The 21,132-nt window shown below is 40.0% G+C and overlaps 1 protein-coding gene across 2 annotated transcripts in view; it reads left to right on the forward strand.

The window, feature by feature from the left end:
• Positions 1 to 21,132, forward strand: part of CRACD (capping protein inhibiting regulator of actin dynamics) — a 280,222-nt gene that overhangs the window by 115,926 nt on the left and 143,164 nt on the right. For both annotated transcript variants that reach the window (XM_071093394.1, XM_071093397.1), the window contains exon 2: positions 15,749 to 15,895. The gene's annotated coding sequence lies outside the window, so the exon portion shown is untranslated. The remainder of the gene's footprint in view (positions 1 to 15,748; positions 15,896 to 21,132) is intronic.

Genomic DNA, 21,132 nt, shown 5'->3' on the forward strand with positions numbered 1-21,132 from the left:
CTTGGGCCATTGGAATGTCCTGACCCAGATGGCAGTTTCTGGCTATTCTTTGCAGACTCCAGAGCAGCTCTTGTTTCACTGTATTAAGGAAGTTCAGGTGAATTTTATCACTTTCTGCCATTGTCAGTCTGACCCACCCGCATCTTTACCTCCAACTGCCTAGGAAAATGAAAGGTGCATACTGCAGGCACTATAGCAGACACATTACTGCCTTCAATAATGTTTCTTGGCCTAGTCATTTAAAGAACATCCACTGAGAGTCTGTTCTCAGCTGGGCACTGGCCTAGCAGCAACAAACAGCAATCCCTGCTCCTCTGGAGCTCACATCTACAGGATGGCTAACAGCTCTCATTTATTAAGTGCTTAAGCTTACTGTGTGCCAGGTGCTATGTGTACTGACTCACTCAATCCAAGCAACCTTTGACTGATTATTAATCATGATTATCATCATTGCCATTTAAAGGTGAGGAAGCTGAAGCACTAAGATTTAAGTAACTTACCCAAGGACACACAGTTAGTATGCAGCAGATTACTGCTAACTCCATGCTTTTAGCTCCATTGGCTCTCTGAGCCGTGTGCCAGTCACCCAGAAGGCTGTACCTTGAAGGGACCCAGAATCTCATACTTCATGCCTTAGGGAATAACTTTAAGGTTAAATAAAGCTATCCTATTTATGTAGAAACAGTTACTTCATGGGAAAAAAAGTCAAATAACAATAATAATTTACCAAAAAAGAAATGCTGATTAACATACATATAGAAAAATGTTTACCTTACAGTCAAAGAAATTAAAAAATAATATTTTGCTGATTAAATTAGCAAGCAAAGAGTTCACATGGAGACAGCAAAAACTAATTCATTGCTAGTGGAAATTGAATTTGTTTTATAAGAGACAGGGTCTCAATCTCTTATACATGCAGCCCACGCTGCAGTGTAGTAGCACAATTATAGCTTACTGTAGCCTGGAACTCTTGGGCTTAAGCAGTGCTCCTTTCTCAACCTCCAGAGTAGATAGGACTATAGGCACACAACACCACACCTAACTAATAAAACGATTTTTTTGTTGTAAAGATGGGTTTTTTCTGTTTCCCTGGCTGATCTTGAACTCCCAGCCTCAAGCGATCCTCCCTTCTTAGCTCTCAGATTACAGGTGTGAGCCACTGTACGCAGCTGGAAATATAAATTAATATAGTTTGGAAGGCAGTTTGCATTCTGAGCCTTAACCATATTTATTTATTTTAACCTAGTCTTTTCACTTATATGATTTTATCTTTTGGAAGTAGTTCAAAATATGGAAAAAGTTATGTGCAGCAAAGGTATTTGTTGCAGTGGTATTTTAAAAAATGAATACAATGGAAAGATCCTAAGTGAACAGATAAGTAAATTAAAAAATACTCATTTGGCTGGGTATGGTGGCTTAAGCCTGTAATCCCAGCATTTTGGGACGCCGAGGTGGGTGAATCACCTGAGGTCAGGAGTTTGAGACCAGCCTGCCCAACATGGTGAAACCCCATGTCTACTAAAAATACAAAATTAGCCGGGTGTGGTGGCGCATGCCTGTAATTCCAGCAACTTGGGAGGCTGAGACAGAAGAATCACTTAAACCTAGGAGGCGGAGGTTGCAGTGAGCCGCACCACTGCACTCCAGCCTGTGCGACACAGAGAGAGACCCCCCTGCCAAAAAAAAAGAGAAACATTTAGTGGAGTATTACACAGGCAATTAAAATGATAGTAGCAAGGACAATTTAGTAGCATGGAGAAATACAAACCATTAGCTGTAAAAATTTTTTTTTAAAGGAAAGATGCAGCATTGCATGTAAAATATAATGAAAACCTTTTTAAAAAATTATTATTATACTTTAAGTTCTAGGGTACATGTGCATAACGTGCAGGTTTGTTACATATGTATACTTGTGCCATGATGGTGTGCTGCACCCATCAACTCGTCAGCACCCATCAACTCGTCATTTACATCAGGTATAACTCCCAATGCAATCCCTCCCCGCTCCCCGCTCCCCATAATAGGCTCCAGTGTGTGATATTCCCCTTCCTGAGTCCAAGTGATCTCATTGTTCAGTTCCCACCTATGAGTGAGAACATGCGGTGTTTGGTTTTCTGTTCTTGTGATAGTTTGCTGAGAATGATGGTTTCCAGCTGCATCCATGTCCCTAGAAAGGACCCAAACTCATCCTTTTTTGTGACTGCATAGTATTCCATGGTGTATATGTGCCACGTTTTCTTAATCCAGTCTGTCACTGATGGACATTTGGGTTGATTCCAAGTCTTTGCTGTTGTGAATAGTGCCACGATGAACATACGTGTGCATGTGTCTTTATAGCAGCATGATTTATAATCCTTTGGGTATATACCCAGTAATGGGATGGCTGGGTCATATGGTACTTCTAGTTCTAGATCCTTGAGGAATCGCCATACTGTTTTCCATAATGGTTGAACTAGTTTACAATCCCACCAACAGTGTAAAAGTGTTCCTATTTCTCCACATCCTCTCCAGCATCTGTTGTTTCCTGACTTTTTAATGATTGCCATTCTGACTTAAGTGTTAGACCTAATACCGTAAAAACCCTAAAAGAAAACCTAGGTAATACCATTCAGAACATAGGCATGGGCAACGACTTCATGTCTAATACACCAAAAGCAACGGCAACAAAAGCCAAAATTGACAAATGGTATCTAATTCAACTAAAGAGCTTCTGCACAGCAAAAGAAACTACCATCAGAGTGAACAGGCAACCTACAGAATGGGAGAAAATTTTTGCAATCTACTCATATGACAAAGGGCTAATATCCAGAACCTACAAAGAATTCAAACAAATTTACAAGAAAAAAACAAACAACCCCATCAAAAAGTGGGCAAAGGATATGAACAGACATTTCTCAGAAGAAGACATGCATACAGCCAACAGACACATGAAAAAATGCTCGTCATCACTGGCCATCAGAGAAATGCAAATCAAAACCACAATGAGATACCATCTCACACCAGTTAGAATGAAAACTTTTTAAGGCAGAAAAAAGGGTCTTCATCTACAGTTTTCAGACTTCATTTGTGAATCTTACAATACTGAATAACGCACCATACTCAGAAATTCTGACAATAAGTATGGGACAGTGCTCTGAAATCTGCTCATCTGACAGGCACCTGAGGTGATTCTGGTGTGAATGTCCATCCATCAGACTCCAAGAACACTGTCTTGAAAAAACTATACTGACAAAGTTTTAGTGGGATTGTGGGTAATATTTTTCACTTCTTGATTTTTCTTTTGTGATTGTTATTTACTACTTTTATAATGAGAAAAGGAAATTTTAAATTTACCTTTATTATACAATTTATAAAATTATCAATAGAGTTATAAGTATTTTTTTTAAAAAAGCTGTGTTATATCTATAGAGCTATTAAAAAGCACATGACAGATCCACATTGTGCTGATATGCAACAGATCTCCAAGTTGTTTTAAGAGAAAACAGAAATGTGTAGGACAATGTGTATCTAACTTCTTAAACTGGATATTGACAAATTATAATTGTATATATGTATGGGCTATAAAGTGTTGCTATGATATATGTATACAATGTGGCATGATTGAATCAAGCTAATTAACATATCGTCATCTCAAATACCATTTGTTCTTCCTGTCTAACTGAAATTTTGTGCCCTTTGACCAGCATCTCCCTGTTAGCTCCTCTCCCTAGCCTCTGGTAACCACCATTGTGCTCGCTGCTTCTATGATTTGGATCATGTTAGATTCCGCATGTAAGCAATAATAGGTGGTATTTGTCTTTCTGTGCCTACTTTCTTTCATTTAACATAAGGTCCTCTAATTTCATTCAAGTTGTCAAAAATGATAGGATTTCCCTCTTTTCGAAGTCTGAATAGACTATTCACAAAGCCAATATGTGGAAACAACCTAAGTATTCACCAACAGATGAATGGACTTAAAAAATGTGACATATGTATACACAGTAATATTATTCAGCCTTAAAAGAGAAGGAAATCCTACAACACGCAACATGGATGAACCTTGAGGAAATTATGCTAAATGAAATAAGTCAGTTGATTTTATTTATTGATCTAGTATCCTAAAACCTTGGGAAACTCACATATTACTTCTCGTTACCTTTGATAGATTCTTCAGGATTTTCTACATAGATTATCATGTTGTCTGTGTATAAAGATGGTTTTACTTTTTCTTTTCCAATCTGTATGACTTTTATTTCTCTTTCTTGTCTGTTTCACTGACTATGACCTCTACCACAATGTTAAAGAGAAGTAGTGAGTGTAGACATTTTTGCTGTGTTGCCAATCTTGAGAGGAGATCATTCAGCCTTTTATCAAGTAGGATGTTAGCTGTAAGTTTTTCATAGATGCTCTTTATCAGGTTGAGGAAACTGTCTTGTATTCCCAGTTTTTAAATCATTTTTATTAGAAAAGGGTGTTGATTTTTGTTAAATGTTTTTTCTGCATCTCTTTACGATTTTTTTTCTTCTTTTTGTCTTTAATATTGTAAATTACTCTGATTGTGAACCGACCTTGCATTCCTGGGATAAGCACCACTTGGACATAATGTATTATCCTTTTACCATATTACAGAATTCAAATTACTAATTTTTAACTTAATGCTTGCATTTATGTCCATAAGGAATATTGCTCTCTAGCTTTCTTACAATGTCTTTGTTTTTGATATTAGGATTATGCTGGTCTCATAAAATGAGTCTCATTAAAAGAAGTAAAAATAAAGGCTTAACAGTATTCACATATAGATCATTTTATTTATCTTTTTATTCATTGATTGATATATATAATATTATTTGCATATTCAACTATATATAATTATGTATAACTATGTAACTACATATATAATATAAATTTATATATATATAACTATAGTTGTATATGCAAAGGATCCCTGGAAAGACACAAAGACACAAAGAAATTGGAACCATTCATTCCCTTCCTACCTTTAGGTCAAGGGGATTCAGGAATGCAGAAAGATTTTCCCCCTTCATACTACTGCTTTGGTACTATGGATGAATAGATGAATGGGCATGAGAGCTAGCCTGAGAACCTAATGACCGTTTATCACATAGCTTCCATAGAAAAAAGTTGTCAGCAATTCAGCAACAAACTTCACAAACCGATATATTAAACGAGTCACATTACTTAAGGTTACGGAATACCTGTGTTGATGGGGCTCACTACAAAGGCATTCCTGAAATGGGTAAGATTCATTAGGGGCTGAGTTGTGGAGGGATCAGTGGAAATCTGTTCTCACTGCTAGAGAACAAACAAATAGTAAGTAAGTTGTTTCTTTGTAGCTAAATCAGGGAAGAATCTCTACTGTATTCTGAAATCCCAACAAAGGAGACTAGAGATGAGCTGATTTAGAGGAAAAGAAAATATGAGAATGGAAATTCAAGAAAGTTCCATATAGAAGGCCATATGGTTACAGTTTTGGGAACAAGCATCGTATCTAAAGTATAAATAATTTTTATCATCTAATCAGGAGCCTTGAGTTTCTAGCATTAGCTCGGGGAATAGTACTCTCAAAAGGAAAGGCTCCTTGGTGGTCCGTTTACCTCCCATGCCCGGTGAACAGGTTCATGAACCCATGCCAGGCCTATCTTTTCATGCCTGAACTTTAGATTTTCCTTTAAGAGTATTGGTTTTGTTTTGAGACAGGGTCTGGCTCTGTTACCCAGGCTGGAGTGCAGTGGTGCTATCTTGGCTGATGGTGCCTCCACCTCCTAGGCTCAAGCAGTCTTCCCACCACAGCCTCCTAAGTAGCTGGGACTGCAGGTGCACACCACCACACTCAGCTAATTTTTGTATTTTTCTGTAAAGATGGGGTTTTGCCATGTTGCTCAGGCTGGTCTTGAACTCCTGAGCTCAAGCCATCCACCTGCCTTGGCCTCCCAAAGTGCTGGGATTACAGGCACTGGTGACTGACTCATTAAGAGTATTGTTAATCATTAGCAATTTATTCTGCAGCCAAGAGTCACGGAGATGCGTTTGTTTCCTAAGATGTGCTTGTGAACAACTGCCTTTGAGAAGTTGAAAATAAAGAAGCAGATCAGTTTACTCATCTCTAATTCAAGCAACCACCAGGGGTATTTTATCTGGTGAGCTACTTTACTGAAAAGAACTGAATGAGTTCAGTTTGTTAGGTTCTGTTTGTACTTTCACTGAGCAGCAGAACAACAATAACAACAATAACAACAACAACAACAACAACAACAAATCCTCCTTTTTCCTTCCTCCTCTTCCTCCTCCATCCCCTGTAATGGAATAACATTCGAATGCCAACATCATACACACAGAGGACCCTTCATTTCTTGGCTTGCCAATACCTACCTGTCACATGCCTTCTGGTTTGAGTGGAGTAATCCTGGTAGAATCCACGTAGCTCTGAAGAGTGGGTACTCTGAAGAGCGCAGGTTCATTGAAGGGATGATACATGTTCAGTTGCTCTGTTGGGATTGGGAACCATGAACCGCAGTGGTATTGGCAATGTTAAGTGGAAGGTCTAGGGAAAACCAAGGGTTCTCTGTTCTGCTCATTGATAATAGGGAGGCTTAGATATCTGGGTATCATTTTGGATACTTTTGGTATAGTCATTTTATATACTTTTGGTATTGGGTATAGAAAATCTCGGCTAGGTAAAGAGGGGCTAGACTGTAGGGGAACTTGAATGGCAGACTCAGACATTTATTCTGTGAATAGACTGGGCACAGTGGTTTGCACCTGTAATCTCAGCACTGGGGAGGCCAGGAGTTTGAGACTAGCCTTGACAGCATAGCGAGACCCTGTCTCTACAAAAAATTAAAAATTAGCCCGATGTGGTGGTGTGTGCCTGTAGTAGTCCCAGCTTGAGGCTGAGGTGGGAGGATCACTTGAGCCCAGGAGCTCGAGGTTACAGTGATCTGTGATTGTGCCACTGCACTCCAGACTGGGCAACAGAATGAGACCCTATCTCTCAAGAAACTATTATGTGAATAATGGGGAGTCATCGTGTGTTTTGTAAATAGTAATTTAACGCAAGGAAAATTTGCCGAATTAATCTGGCAATAATATTTAGGGTTCAACAGAGGCAGACAAACTAAATAATAGGATGTTGCAGCAAGTCAGACATGAGTAGGTGAGATTCTGGGTCACGGTGGTGACAGATTAAAGGGACATTCAAAGAAAGAAACATGATTTTTAAAAAACTAATCAGGCAGGAAAAATGACAGAGAATGAAAAAGCAGAATGACAGATAGTCTTACAAAGATCATGGTCATTATATGATGAGTTAATGGGTGCAGCACACCAACATGGCACATGTATACATATGTAACAAACCTGCAGGTTGTACTCATGTACCCTAGAACTTAAAGTATAATTAAAATAAAGAAAAGGGCCGGGCGCGGTGGCTCAAGCCTGTAATCCCAGCACTTTGGGAGGCCGAGACGGGCGGATCACGAGGTCAGGAGATCGAGACCATCCTGGGTAACACAGTGAAACCCCGTCTCTACTAAAAAATACAAAAACTTAGCCGGGCGAGGTGGCAGGCGCCTGTAGTCCCAGCTACTCGGGAGGCTGAGGCAGGAGAATGGCGTGAACCCGGGAGGCGGAGCTTGCAGTGAGCTGAGATCCGGCCACTGCACTCCAGCCTGGGTGACAGAGCGAGACTCCGTCTCAAAAAAAAAAAAAAAAAAAAAAAAAAAGAAAAGAAAGACTATGGTCATTGTAGCTGATGAGGAACAGATACTTGCTGTGAATATTTATCAGTGGAGGAGCAAAAGAGAATGTAGTGTTAAAAGCAACCAGGAAGACACAGTATCAAAGAAACTAAAGCAACAGTTTCAAGTAGTGTTGTCCAGTTAGCAGCATGATAGATTAGGGGGGCTGTAGATCAGAGACTGGTGGGTGTCAAGACAAATGCAAACTGAGCAACCGTTTTTATTTTGGGATTCACAGGTTATTGGTGGCTTTGAAAAAGTGCAATTTGAATAGAATGATCAGATCAAGAGTGAGGTGGGGGGTAAAGGAGTGAACCATGCTGAGATGGTGGAGATAACAAGTATGGGCAATTCGCCTCTGAAGTTTAACAACGAAGGGAAGAAGATAAATAATGATGAATAATGGTAAGCTTACAGACTACCAACACTTGTAGCTTAGCTAAGAAATGTTCCCTGCACAGACAAACAGTAGAAAATTATAAGATCTAGTGGTGGTGGTGGGGAATTTCAACCGTATGCCTGCCTCTGTCCTATGGGTAAGGCACCTGTGAAGATGTTTCCACATGCTCATGGTTTCAAATTTTCCACCTTTATAGCTCCAACCATACAGCTTTAAGGAGGTCTGTTGCACCTGCATGTTCCTGGAAGTTCTGTTGGGGAAGAGGCTGGGGAAGGCAGGAGATGGAGGAACAGAATTTCTGTACTCCTGCTAGTGCATGGAGGTATCTTTTGAGGGTTTTTTTTTTTTCTTCTTCAACTTTACAATATAACTTTAAATCTAGCCAAGATGGGAAATGGGTCTCCTGTCCCAAAGTTCGGATCATTCCTGCAGTGCCCTTTCGTTAGGTGGGGAGTCTTAGAGGAATAAAAGGAAGATAGTATCAATATTTAGGTCCACTAAAACCACTTCTTTTGCCAATTGCTATTGAGAATGGGCTGAGAAGACACTGCTCAAAGTGACCACATTGTATTTGCCTGAAAAACTGAAACCATCTTGATAGGAACCTAATTCTGCCTGGTGGGAAACAGCAAGCAGCACAGTTACCACTGCTGGGCAGAAACCTTTTCAGTAATTCAGCTGTATTTTATCTGTGACAATCTGTTCTCAAGTGCCAGGTCACAGACATCATGACTTGCAGAAGTAAACGAATCTTGGAGATGTGGTTCTAACACCCAGCCTTTCTTTTTTTTTTAAGACAGAGTTTCGCTCTTGTTGCCCAGGCTGGTGTGCAATGGCGTGATCGCAGCTCACCACAACCCCTGCCTCCTGGGTTCAAGCAATTCGCCTGCCTTAGCCTCCTGAGTAGCTGGGATTACAGGCATGTGCCACCATGCCCAGCTAATTTTATTTTTTTGAGATGGAGTCTCGCTCTGTTACCAGGCTGGAGTGCGGTGGCGTGATCTCGGCTCACTGCAACCTCCGCCTCCTGGGTTCAAACAATTCTCTTGCCTCAGCCTCCTGAGCAGCTGAGACTACAGGTATGTGCCACCACGCCCAGGTCATTTTTCTATTTTTAGTAGAGACAGGGTTTTAACCACGTTGGCCAGGATGGTCTCAATCTCCTGACCTCATGATCTGCCCTCCTCAGCCTCCCAAAGTGCTGGGATTGCAGGCGTGAGCCACTGTGCCTTGCCTAATTTTGTATTTTTAGTAGAGACAGGGTTTCTCCATGTTGGTCAGGCTGGTCTCGAACTCCCGACCTCAGGTGATCCACCCGCCTCGGCCTCCCAAAGTGTAGGGATTACAGGCATGAGCCACCACACCTGGCCAACACCCAGCCTTTCTGACTGCTGGACTGAAAATTTGAAATGCAGGCGACTTTCTCTTAGCACTTGTTTTTTGGGTGACCCTGCAGACAGCAGGAGCTGTGAAACATCCTAAACACAGCCATAGCAAATGGAAAAAGTCAAAGAAGTTTACCTTTGAGTATACATGCTCTGAGTTCACTGAGGATCACATTGCTCTTCCTTCTCCTTCAGAACATACATTGCCTCATTCTTGCTGATTTTGTTCTTGTATTTGAAAAAGTGCCCAGATATATTCATTCTTGAATTACAAATTGTTAACATTTCAGATGTTCTGTAAAGTTCTCCCTGAGGATATGAGAAAAGAAATGAATAGAGATGGGTGTTGAACTCCAAATATGAGTGTTCAACAAAAAAACAAGTTGTAAATGGCTACCTCATCAGTAAATTGGTTTCCATGAAGCTACTTCAGTTTAGCTGACACCTCACTATATTAAATGTTTAGAGCTTCATCATTCCTACTTTGTCTAAATGAGAAGAAACTGAAGAAAGGAAGACTGGATTTCAGACTTGAAATCATACATAGACATACAGTCAAAGCTCATTATTTATGGATTCTGTATTTGTCAATTTGCCCACTTGTTAAAATTTATTTGTAATAATTGGTAAAATTTTATTTGCTTTAACTTCTTTTGCATATATGCCCAGAAGTGGAATTGCTATATCATGTGGTCATTTTATTTTAAATGTTTTTACAGACACCATAGTGTTTTTTGTGTCCACTGTACCATTTTACATTCCTACCAACAGGGTACAAGAAGGGCTTCAATTTTTCTGCATCCTCGCCAACACTTGTTATTTTCTATATCTTTGATAATGGCCATCCTGGTGGGTGTGAGGTGGTATCTCATCATACTTTTGATTTGTATTTCCCTAATAATTTGTGACATAGAGCAACTTGTCATACGCTAATTTGGCATTGATGTATCTTCTTTGGAGAAATATTTATACAAATCCTTTGTCTATTAAATTAATTGGGTTGTTTGTCTTTGTTACTGAGTTGTAGGATTCACACTACAATGGTTCAAACTAAAGTCCATTTTTTTAAAAGCATGCTTCTTTTTTTGCTTTTTAAATTTTTTTATGGATACGTAATAGTTGCACATATTTATGGGGTACATGGGACATTTTGATACAAGCATATAATGTGTAATGATCAAATCTGGGTAACTGGCATATCCATCACCTCAGACCTTTATCAGTTCTTTGAAGCTACTTCGAAGAACTGGAACTTTGTCTTCCAGCTATTTTCATAAATACAATAAATTATTGTTAACTAAGTTGCCCTATTATGCTATTGAACACTTATTCTTTCTATCTAAGTATATTTTTGTATCCATTAATCAACTCCTCTTCATCCCCCTCTCTCTGCTTCCCTTCTTAGCCTCTGATAACTATCATTCTCCTCTCTATGAACATGAGATCAATTTTTTAAATCCCACATGTAAGTGAGAATGTGATATTTGCCTCTCTGTGTCTCGCATATTTCACTTAACCTAATGCCTAGTTCTATCCATGTTGCTGCAAGTGACAGGATTTCATTTTTTATGGCTAAGTAATATTCCATTGTGTGTATATATAACACATATTCTTTATCCATTCATCTGGTGATGGGCACTTAGGATGATTCTGTATCTTGGCTATTGTGTGAATAGTGCTGCAGTAAACATGGGAGTACAGTGTATTATTCTGTTTTCATACTGATATAAAGAACTATCTGAGACGAGGTAATTTATAAAGAAAAGAGGTTTAATAGACTCACAGTTCCACAGGCTTAACAAGAAGCATGATTGGGAGGCCTCAGGAAATTTACAATCATGACAGAAGGTGAAGGGGAAGCAAGGCATGTCTTACATGGTGGCAGGAGAGAAAGAGCGAGGCGGGAAAGTGCCACACTTTTAAACCATCAGATCTTGTGAGAATTCACTCACTATCATGAGAACAGCATGGGGGAAATCCATCCCCATGATCCGGTCACCTCCCACCAGGCCCCTCCCCTGACAAGTGGGGATTATAATTTAACATGAGATTTGAGTGGGGACACAGAGCCAAACCATAACATACACATATCTGTTTTACACACTGATGTATTTTTGGATATATTAACATATGCAGCAGTGAGATTGCTGGATCATATGGTAGTTCTCTTCTTAGTTTTTTGAGGAACCTCCATACTGTTCTCCATAGTGGTTGTACTAATTTACATTCCCACCAACAGTGTACAAACATTCTCCTTTCTCTGCATCCTTGCCAGCATGTTACTTCCTAGGTGTGAGATAGTATCTCATTGTGGTTTTTGATTTGCATTTCCCAGATGATTAATGATATTGAGCATTTTTTCATATACCTACTTGCCACTTGGATGTCTTTTGCCATTTTAATTTAATTCAGGTTTTTTTTTTTTAGCAGTTCTGTTTTTTATTTTTAAAAAATTTTAAAAATATTTGTTGGTATGTAGTTATGAGTTACATGAGATGTTTTAATGCAGGCATGCAGTACATAATAATCACATCAGGGTACCCAAACAGGGCATCCTCATTTGCCATTTTTAAATCAAACTATTTGTCTTTTGCTATTGAGTTGTTTGAGTTCTTTATATATTCTGGTTATTAATCCCTCGTCAGATGGATACTTTGCAAATGTTTTCTCCTGTGTTGTCTCTTCATTTGTTGCTTTCATCTCTATGCAGAAGCTTTTTAGCTCAGTGTAATCCCAATTGTTAATTTTTGCTTTGGTTGCCTGTGCCTTTGAGGTCTTACTCAATGAATCTTTGTGCAGGCCAATGTCCTGAAGCATTTCCCCAATGTTTTCTTGTAGTAGTTTCATCAATTCAGATCTTACGTTTAATCTTTAATTCATTTTTATTTAATGTTTGTATATGGTGAAATATAGAGATCTGGTTTTTTTATTCTGTGTATGGATATCCAGTTTTCCCAGCATCATTTATTGAAGAGACTGTTTTCTCCCCAGTGCATGTTCTTGGTGCCTTTGTTGAAAATTATTTGGTTATAAAAGTGTGAATTCATTTCTGGATTCTCTATTCTGTTCCATTGGTCTGTGTCTGTTTTAAACCTGTACCATACTATTTTAGTTATTATAGCTTTGTAGTATATTTTGAAATAAGGTAGTATGATGACTCCAGCTTTGTTCCTTTTGCTTAGTTTTTTCTTTGGCTATTCGGGATCTTTTGTGTTTCCATACGAATTTTAGCATTGCATTTTTTATTTCTCTGAAGAATGTCATTGGCATTTTGATAGGGATTTCATTGAATCTATAGATCACATTATGTAGTATGGGCACTTAACAATATTAATTATTTCAAACTATGAGCATGGAATATCCTTCCAATTTCTTTTTTTTTTTTTTTTTTTTTTTTGAGGTGGAGTCTCACTCTCTCGCCCAGGCTGAAATGCAGTGGCTCGATCTCGGCTGACTGCAAGCTCCACCTCCCAGGTTCGTGCCGTTCTCCCACCTCAGCCTCCAAGTAGCTGGGACTACAGGCACCCACTACCACACGAGGCTAATTTTTTTGTTTTTGTATTTTTAGTAGAGATGGGGTTTCACCATGTTAGCCAGGATGGTCTTGATCTCCTGACCTCGTGATCTGCCCGCCTCGGCTTCCCAAAATGCTGGGATTACAGGTGCGAGCCACCGCGCCCAGCCCAATTTCTTTCATTAGTGTTTTATAGTTTTCATTGTAGAGATCTTTTAATTCTTTGGTTAAATTTATTCCTAGGTGTTCTTTTTGTAGGTTTTGTAAACGAGATTACTTTCTAGATTTCTTTTCCAGATTGTTGGCTGTTGGCATATAGAAGTACTACTGATTTTTGTATGTTAATTTTGTATTCTGCAACCTTACTGAATTTATCAGTTCTAACAGTTTTGGTTTTTTATAGAGCCTTTAAGATTTTCTAAATATAAGATAATGTCATCTGCAAACAAGTACAATTTGACTTCTTTCTTTTCAATTTGGATGCCCTTTATTTCCTTCTCTTGTCTAATTGCTCTATCTAGGACTTCCAGTACTATGTTGAATAAAAGTGGTGAAACTGGGCATCCTTGTCTTGTTCCAGAGCTTAAAGGAAAGGCTTTCAGTTTCCCCGGTTCAGTGTGATGCTATCTTTTGGTTTGGGTTTGTCATACACACATGGCTTTTATTGAGGCATGTTCCTTTTATGCCCAGTTTCTTGAGGATTTTTATCATAAAGGGATGTTGAATTTCATTGAATGCTTTTCGGGAGGCATCTGTTGAAATCATCATATGGTTTTTGTCTTTTATTCTATTAATGTGATGTATTGATTTGCATATGTTGAACCATTTTTGCATCCCTGGGGTGAATCCCACCTGATCATGGTAAATGATCATTTCAATGTGATGTTGACTGCAGTTTGATGGTATTTTGTTGAGGATTTTTGCATCTCTGTTTGTCTTTGGTTTTGGTATGAGGGTAATGAGGACCTTGTAGAATAAGTGTGGAAGTATTTCCTTCTTTCCAATTTGTTGGAACAGTTTGAGTAGGATTAGTATTAGTTTTTCTTTAAATGCTTGGTAGAATTCAGTGAAGTCATCAGGTTCTGGGCTTTCTCTAATGAGAGACTTTTTATTGCTACTTCAATTGTGTTACTTTTTATTTGTCTGTTCATGTTCTCTATTTGTTCAATCTTGGTAGGTTGCATGGATGTAGGAGAGCAACCATTTCATCTAGGTTTTCCAATTTATTGTTGTACAGTTGTTCATAATAGTCTCTAATGAGCCTTTTTATTCCATGGTACCAGTTGTAATGCCTTCTTTTCTGTCTCTGATTTTATTTATTTGAGTCTTCTCTCTTTGTTTCTTAGCTTGGGTAAAGGTTTGTCAATTTTGTTTATCTTTTTAAAAAGCCAACTTTTAATTTCGTTAATCTTTGGTGGTTTATTGTCTCAATCTTATTTATTTATACTCTGATCTTTATTATTTGTCTCCATCTACTAATTTTGGGTTTGGTTTGTTCTTGTTTTTCTAGTTCTGTAAGAAAATGTTGATGAGATTGTGTAAACTAGAACTCTCATATATTACTGATGGGAGTGTAAAATGATACAACCACTTCTGAAAAATGTTTCATAGTTATTACAGAGTTTAACAGAGGCAAAATGTTGAGCTCATTTCTTTGCATTTCCCTTCTGTCTGAGATCTCCTCAGCCTGTAAGTTGGGCAAAAGTTCCACTCACTTTATGTTCCTCCAAATATCCACTTTCTGCTAGCTTTCTCAGTAGTTTTGCCCTGCGCTTCCTAAAAAACCAGTAGGTGTCTCAAAAGGAAAAGTGGTACAAAATGTCTAACTTGCTTCAATTTTATTTCTCTTCTCCCTTAAGATCATGGCCTCTCATGTCCTGGCTGCCTTGGTGGTCCTCTAAAGCCTTTAAACAAGTTTTAAAAATAACTTTTGTCCAACTGTTCTAGTTGTACTCAATGAGAAATTGGTCTGCTGGAAGCTAGTCCCTCAGAGCCAGAACTGAGAATTCTTCTTTAAACCCATACAAGCCAACCCCCATCAGGGCCTGACACTTATGTCCATCCTGAGATTTGGAGTGACTTCTTCCTGTATTGTTGCCCCAGAATGTTGTCTAGTTTCACAGGGCTTTGCAAAGGGCCTGTGTTAATCTGAGGTTGTTTCTTGGACATTTTCTACCTCCGTTCCAGCTGAAATCTACATTCATTACATCCTGGTTTTCATTCAGGCAGCTTTAGAAGGTATTGTTTCACTGGCTACCCACAGGGAGTTCATTAACCTAGTTAACTCTGTGATTTGTATTAGAGTAAAAAGGTGCCTTCACTAGGAAACAACCTAATGATTACTGCCTTCACTTGTCTACTAAATTGGATTTGTGTCTTCTCGCTTCTTGAATTTTAGCTAAACTAGCTGAATAATAAATGTGAGAACCCTATATGTAAGCATATGGAAGTCTCAGTATTCAGGGATGTGATTCTTTTAGTCCTCTCAAAAGGGGGAACAGTTAATAATAAATGCTTTTAAAGCTCTATAGTAAATTCTGGCTAAACAGTGCAAATCGAGTATTACTAAACCTAATTGGAAGCCTCATGGAGGGGGAAGAAACCTCTTTTGTACAAACTTCTGCCAAGGATTGGAAAAGAGATTCGTTTTAAAGGCTTCCCAAGAGAGGATTGAAGACATAAAGTTCTTGATGTTTTGTTTTTTTCTCAACAGCTTACAAGAGCAGTGATTCCCAGGCTTTCTCAGCAATGTACCCCATTTCCTGACATTTACGGCTGAAGGTGAATTTTTCCTTTTGCAAGGAGAAAATTCTGGTGGAGAATCATCCAACAAGAAAAGGACCTGTGGCTGTTAAGACAGGTAAGTCTTTTACGTAGAGTATGGAGAGGGAAGTAACTTATGGAAAAAACGTTAAGGAATGTTTCATTTGTTGTAAGTGGTATTCTAGAAATAGTATGTATTTTACTGAATATCAGGACAAGTGATCCTTGTCATCAGTGATCTTCTAATCCTAAATTGCATTCCCAACTCTTCTACTTACCAGCTGAGTCAACTTGGACAAGTGACTTAAATTCTCTGAACCCCAGTTATTTCATCTATAAAATAAAGTTTCATGGGAAAAGGTTTTGTAAATGGGAGAGGACATGTAATACAAAAATGTGGTTATCAGCCAGGTACAGTGGCTCAGACCTGTAATCCCAGCACTTTGGGAGGCCGAGGCAGGCGGATCACTTGAGGTCAGGAGTTCAAGACCAGCCTGGCTGACATGCTAAAACCCATCTCTACTAAAAATACAAAAGTCAATCAGGCGTGATAGTGGGCACCTGTAGTCCCAGCTACTCAGGAGGCTGAGGCAGGAGAATCGCTCGAACTTAGGAGGCAGAAGTTGCAGTGAGCCAAGTTTGTGCCACTGCACTCCAGCCTGGGCAATAGAGCGAGACTCCATCTCAAAAAAAAAAAAAAAAGGGGTTATCATTGTTCATTGTTTTGTTGCTATTAGAAAATTCTATGGTAATGGCCTTGCGTCTCATGTTGCTTTTGAGTCACAGAGCTTGGTCCTGTGAGTTTGGGGAACTTTGTCTTCTGAGTGCTGGGAGTGGGAGGCATTCCTCATCTGCCTCCCGTGTAAAAATAACATCATATCAGCCGGGCGTGTTGGCTCACGTCTGTAATCTCAGCACTTTGGGAGGCCAAGGTGAGCAAATCACAAGGTCAGGAGTTCAAGACCAGGCTGGCCAACATGGTGAAACCCCATCTCTACTAAAAATACAAAAACTTAGCTGGGTGTGGTAGCAGGTGCCTGTAATCCCAGCTACTCGGGAAGCTGAGGCAGGAGAATCGCTTGAACCTGGGAGGCAGAGGTTGCAGTGAGCCGAGATCTCGCCACTGTACTCCAGCCTGGGTGACAGTGCAAGACTCTGTCTCTACATAAATAAATAAATAAATAAATAAATAAATAAATAAATAAATGGCATCATATCATTCTTTTGGCTGCAGATATCTGCCACTTAATTTTTGTAAGTTGTGGCAAGGGATGGAAGTTAAATATAAGATCAAAGGAAATAAAATAACAACTACCTATCAACAATGACCTATTATGATAACTACCTGTTAATAAAAACTACTCATTAGTTGTCTTAGTTGCTATGATAAGCATTGTATTGAGTATTTGGTTACTTTATTTCATTAAATTCACATACCAAGCTTTGTAAGATGAGTGTTACCTCTACCATGAGATTTCTCTTGGATTGACAGCACCCCTTAGGGAGTAACTTAAAGAAGATAAAAGTCAGTCTGATTTCTTGTAATTTGAGAGGTTTTATTAGATGGTGGGAGTTTGAAGCTTTTAATTTTTTTCTAATGTTTTACAGTGAACACATACAGCTTCTGTAATAATTAAAGTGGTCATTTGAAAATGCATGATGGATTTTTAGAAAATTTTTTCTTAAGCACCTACAGTGAACTAGGTACTATTTTGGAAGTTTGTTCACATCAGTGCATGGAGCTTCATGTTCTAGCATGAGTAAAGATGATAAATACTGCACATAATAAACACGTTACTAGGATATTAGAATCCACTGAGAACATGGAGAAAAGAAAAAGTAAAGTAGAGCAAGGGAGGTTTCTTAGTGGGCTGGGAGTGCAAATTGCAGAATGGGCCTCATTGAGGAAAGGCAGGAAGTCAAGAGTTGGCTCTGGGCCTGTTCCAAGTAGAGGAAGCAGTGGGTGCAAAGGCCCTAAGGAGGGAATGCAGCTGGGGTGTTCTAGCCACAGCCAGGAGCCAGTGCTGGAGCAGAGTGACTGGGAAGGTCAGATCCACAGGAAATGAGGACACTTTTGGTTTAGATGCATAAGATAGGTTGCTTTGTTTTCTTCCTATCTACTTGATTTGTTCTGTTTCCTCTACAGTTAAAGTACACTTACACCCTCCACCCAACACACACAAAAAATACATACATTAGGCCTCTAGCACCATATTAATGTACTAGGAGTGCCATAAGAAATTAGGCAAACGGAGCTTAAAACAACAGAAGTGTATTGTTTCACAGGTCTGTAGGCTAGAAGTTCAAAATCAAGTTAGGGCCATGCTCCCTGTGAGACACGTCAGAGGGAAACCTTCCTTGGCTCTTCCTGGCTTCTGGTGGTTGTCGGCAACCTTCGGCGTTCCTGGGCTGCAGCGGCATCCCTTCAGTCTCTGCCTTTGTCGTCACCTGGCATTCTCACTGTGTGTCTGTGTCTTCACGTGGCTGTCTTTCCTCTTCTTATAAGGACACTAGATATATTGGACCAAGGACCCACCCTACTTCAATGTGACCTCATCTTAAACTAATTACATCTGCAACAACCCTGCTTCCAAATAAGTTCAAAGTCAGTGGTACTGCGGGGTCAGGACTTCAGCTTACTTTTTGGGGGATACAATTCAAACCATCACAACTACCTTAAATAATAAGTAATAGATACTACTATTCCCATCTCACAAGTGGAGAAACAGGCTCAGAAAACTCAGATAACTTGCTCAAGATCAGAGTCAGTAATCAAAACAGCCAGGTCGGCTTGACGCGATGGCTCACACCTGTAATCCCAGCACTTTGGGAGGCTGAGGCAGGTGAATCACTTGAGCCGAAGAGTTCGAAACCAGCCTGGGTCACATGGCAAAATCCTGTCTCTACAAAAATCACAAAAAATTAGCTGGGCATGGTGGTGTGTGCCTGTGATGCCAGCTACCCGAGAGGCTGAGGTGGGAGGATCATCGGTGTGATTTCTCCATGCCGCTTATATGCTACTAGGGCCATGATATCAGGCTGGAGCTGACAAGGCACTGCCCTGATCCAGGGTAGGGATTGCACATATACGATGTTGCAGTCCCTGTCCAAATTGCTTAACTCCGAAAGAGCTCACAATTGATATTCTACCTTAGCTTTCCTATCAGAAGCCACTCCTCCTTCTAGCATGACAGACATAGGAAATAGATGCTTTTTTCCTCTTTTAGGAAGTTTTCCAGGGAAGTAATACTGTAATTTTAAAAACATATGTAGAATATTTTGTGACAGAATTAAATGATTTTTTCTCATACAACATAGAAAAAAAAAGTGTGTGTGTGTGTGTGTGTGTGTGTGTGTGTGTGTATGATTCCCTGAGTCTGTTGGTTTCTTGCAATGGAATTGGGGATTTTGGCCGGGCACGGTGGCTCACACCTGTAATCTCAGCACTTTGGGAGGCCAAGGAGGGCGGATCACCTGAGGTCAGGAGTTCGAGAGCAGCCTGATCAACATGGAAAAACCCCGTCTGTACTAAACATATAAAAATTAGTTGGGCGTGGTGGCACATGCCTGTATTCCCAGCTACTTGGGAGGCTGAGGCAGGAGAATCGCTTGAACCCAGGAGGCGGAGGTTGCAGTGAGCCAAGATTGCGCTGTTGCACTCCAGTCTGGGCGACAAGAGCAAAACTCCGTCTCAAAAAATAAAATGAAAAGAATTAGGGGATTTTGAAAGCCTTGAATATATTTTGGCTTTTCATTACGTTTAAAGATTCCCTGCTAACATGCAGCCGTCTAGCCATTTGTGTTCCTTGGCCTGCAGCCGCATCACTGCAGTCAACTCCAGACCCTTATTTTAGGCATGGTCTTGAGGGCTGCACCCGAGAGAAGGAAAGCTACACCAAAACAGAGCTGAGCACGTTTCCATGCCTGCACAGGCACATGGTGTAGAGGGACATCCTGGGTTAGGCTGAAGGTAGAAGAAGTGACCGCTGTCGGTCATGCTAGAGAAATGTCTAAATCCTGGTCAAAGAAAGCAAGTGCTCAAAGCTAAGTGTTGTGTTAAGTCTGGGAGGTGAGACAAAGCCATAGTAGGAAAACCATGCCTGACCTCAAACTGGGAAGATTCAAGGTTTATCATGAAGTAGAGCATGAGGCAAGGTGAGTGGTTCGGAGGTTGATTGTGAGGGCTTCGGGGGCCTGTTTGTCCATGGCTCTGACTGTGCCATGTTGGGGTGAAAGGAAAAGTTGTCAGGTGAGACTGGGCAGCCCCCATCTGCTTTTCCTGAGTTTGCATTCAGCCATGTTTTTGTTTACATGGGCTTGTAGTTTCCTTTCAAGCTCCTTTTTTTTAACCTCTGTTCTAAATGTGTTTTTATTCCCTCTAAGCTTTTGGGCTTTTCTTTGCACTTAACAGCAGATTGCTTTGGATCTTCATGTTGGTAAAAAGAAGGGGGAAAAAAGCTGCCTCTCCTCTAAAGATCCTCCTGCTCTCTGTTAACATTTCTTTCTTTTTTCTTTTTCCCCCAAGACAGAGTCCTCTCTGTTGCCCAGGCTGGAGTGTAATGGCGCGATCTCCGCTCACTGCAACCTCCACCTCCCAGGTTCAAGTGATTCTCGTGCCTCAGCCTCCTGAGTAGCTGGGACTACAGGCATGTGCCACCATGCCCAGTTAATTTTTGTATTTTTAGTAGAGATGGGGTTTCATCATGTTGGCCACATTGGTCTCAAATTCCTGGCCTCAGGTGATCCACTTACCTCAGCCTCCCAAAGTGCTGGGTTTATAGGCGTGAGCCACACCTGGCCAACATTTATTTTCTTTGTCCTGGAAGTGTGTGGAAATGGCAAGGTCATCATATTCTTCTAGTGAATTAAAACAACCCTTAGTCTTTGTCTGATGTCACCGCCACCAAATGCCACTCCTGGGACATACCTCCGTCACACAGGTCTGGTTGGGGTTCTAGAGTCTAGTTAACACAGGTCTCCTCGATTGCCTTTTGGTTATCTAGCTGGCACTTTGTAGCTGCAGATAAATAGTTGCTGCTCTTGCTACTACTGCAGCTGTTGGTTGTGAAGTTAGACTACATGGGCCAGGCAAATCTGGGATCATTGGTTTGAATTACTTCTCTGCTACCAACATTCCGGTAAGTACTCGGCTTTTCACAGGAAAGTCCTGAAGATGACTGATACTAGAATTTAAAGACTTATTTAATCCCTCTTATCACTATGGAATGGAAACAGGATCCTCCTTTTTCCCCAATAGTGGTAGATTGTTGAGCAATGAGAAATAATTAGTCCTTTAATTATAACACTTTTTAAAATATTCAGGTGAAATTCACA

The sequence above is a fragment of the Macaca nemestrina genome, chromosome 3, assembly GCF_043159975.1.
Source record: "Macaca nemestrina isolate mMacNem1 chromosome 3, mMacNem.hap1, whole genome shotgun sequence".
In the NCBI taxonomy this organism is placed as follows: domain Eukaryota; kingdom Metazoa; phylum Chordata; class Mammalia; order Primates; family Cercopithecidae; genus Macaca; species Macaca nemestrina.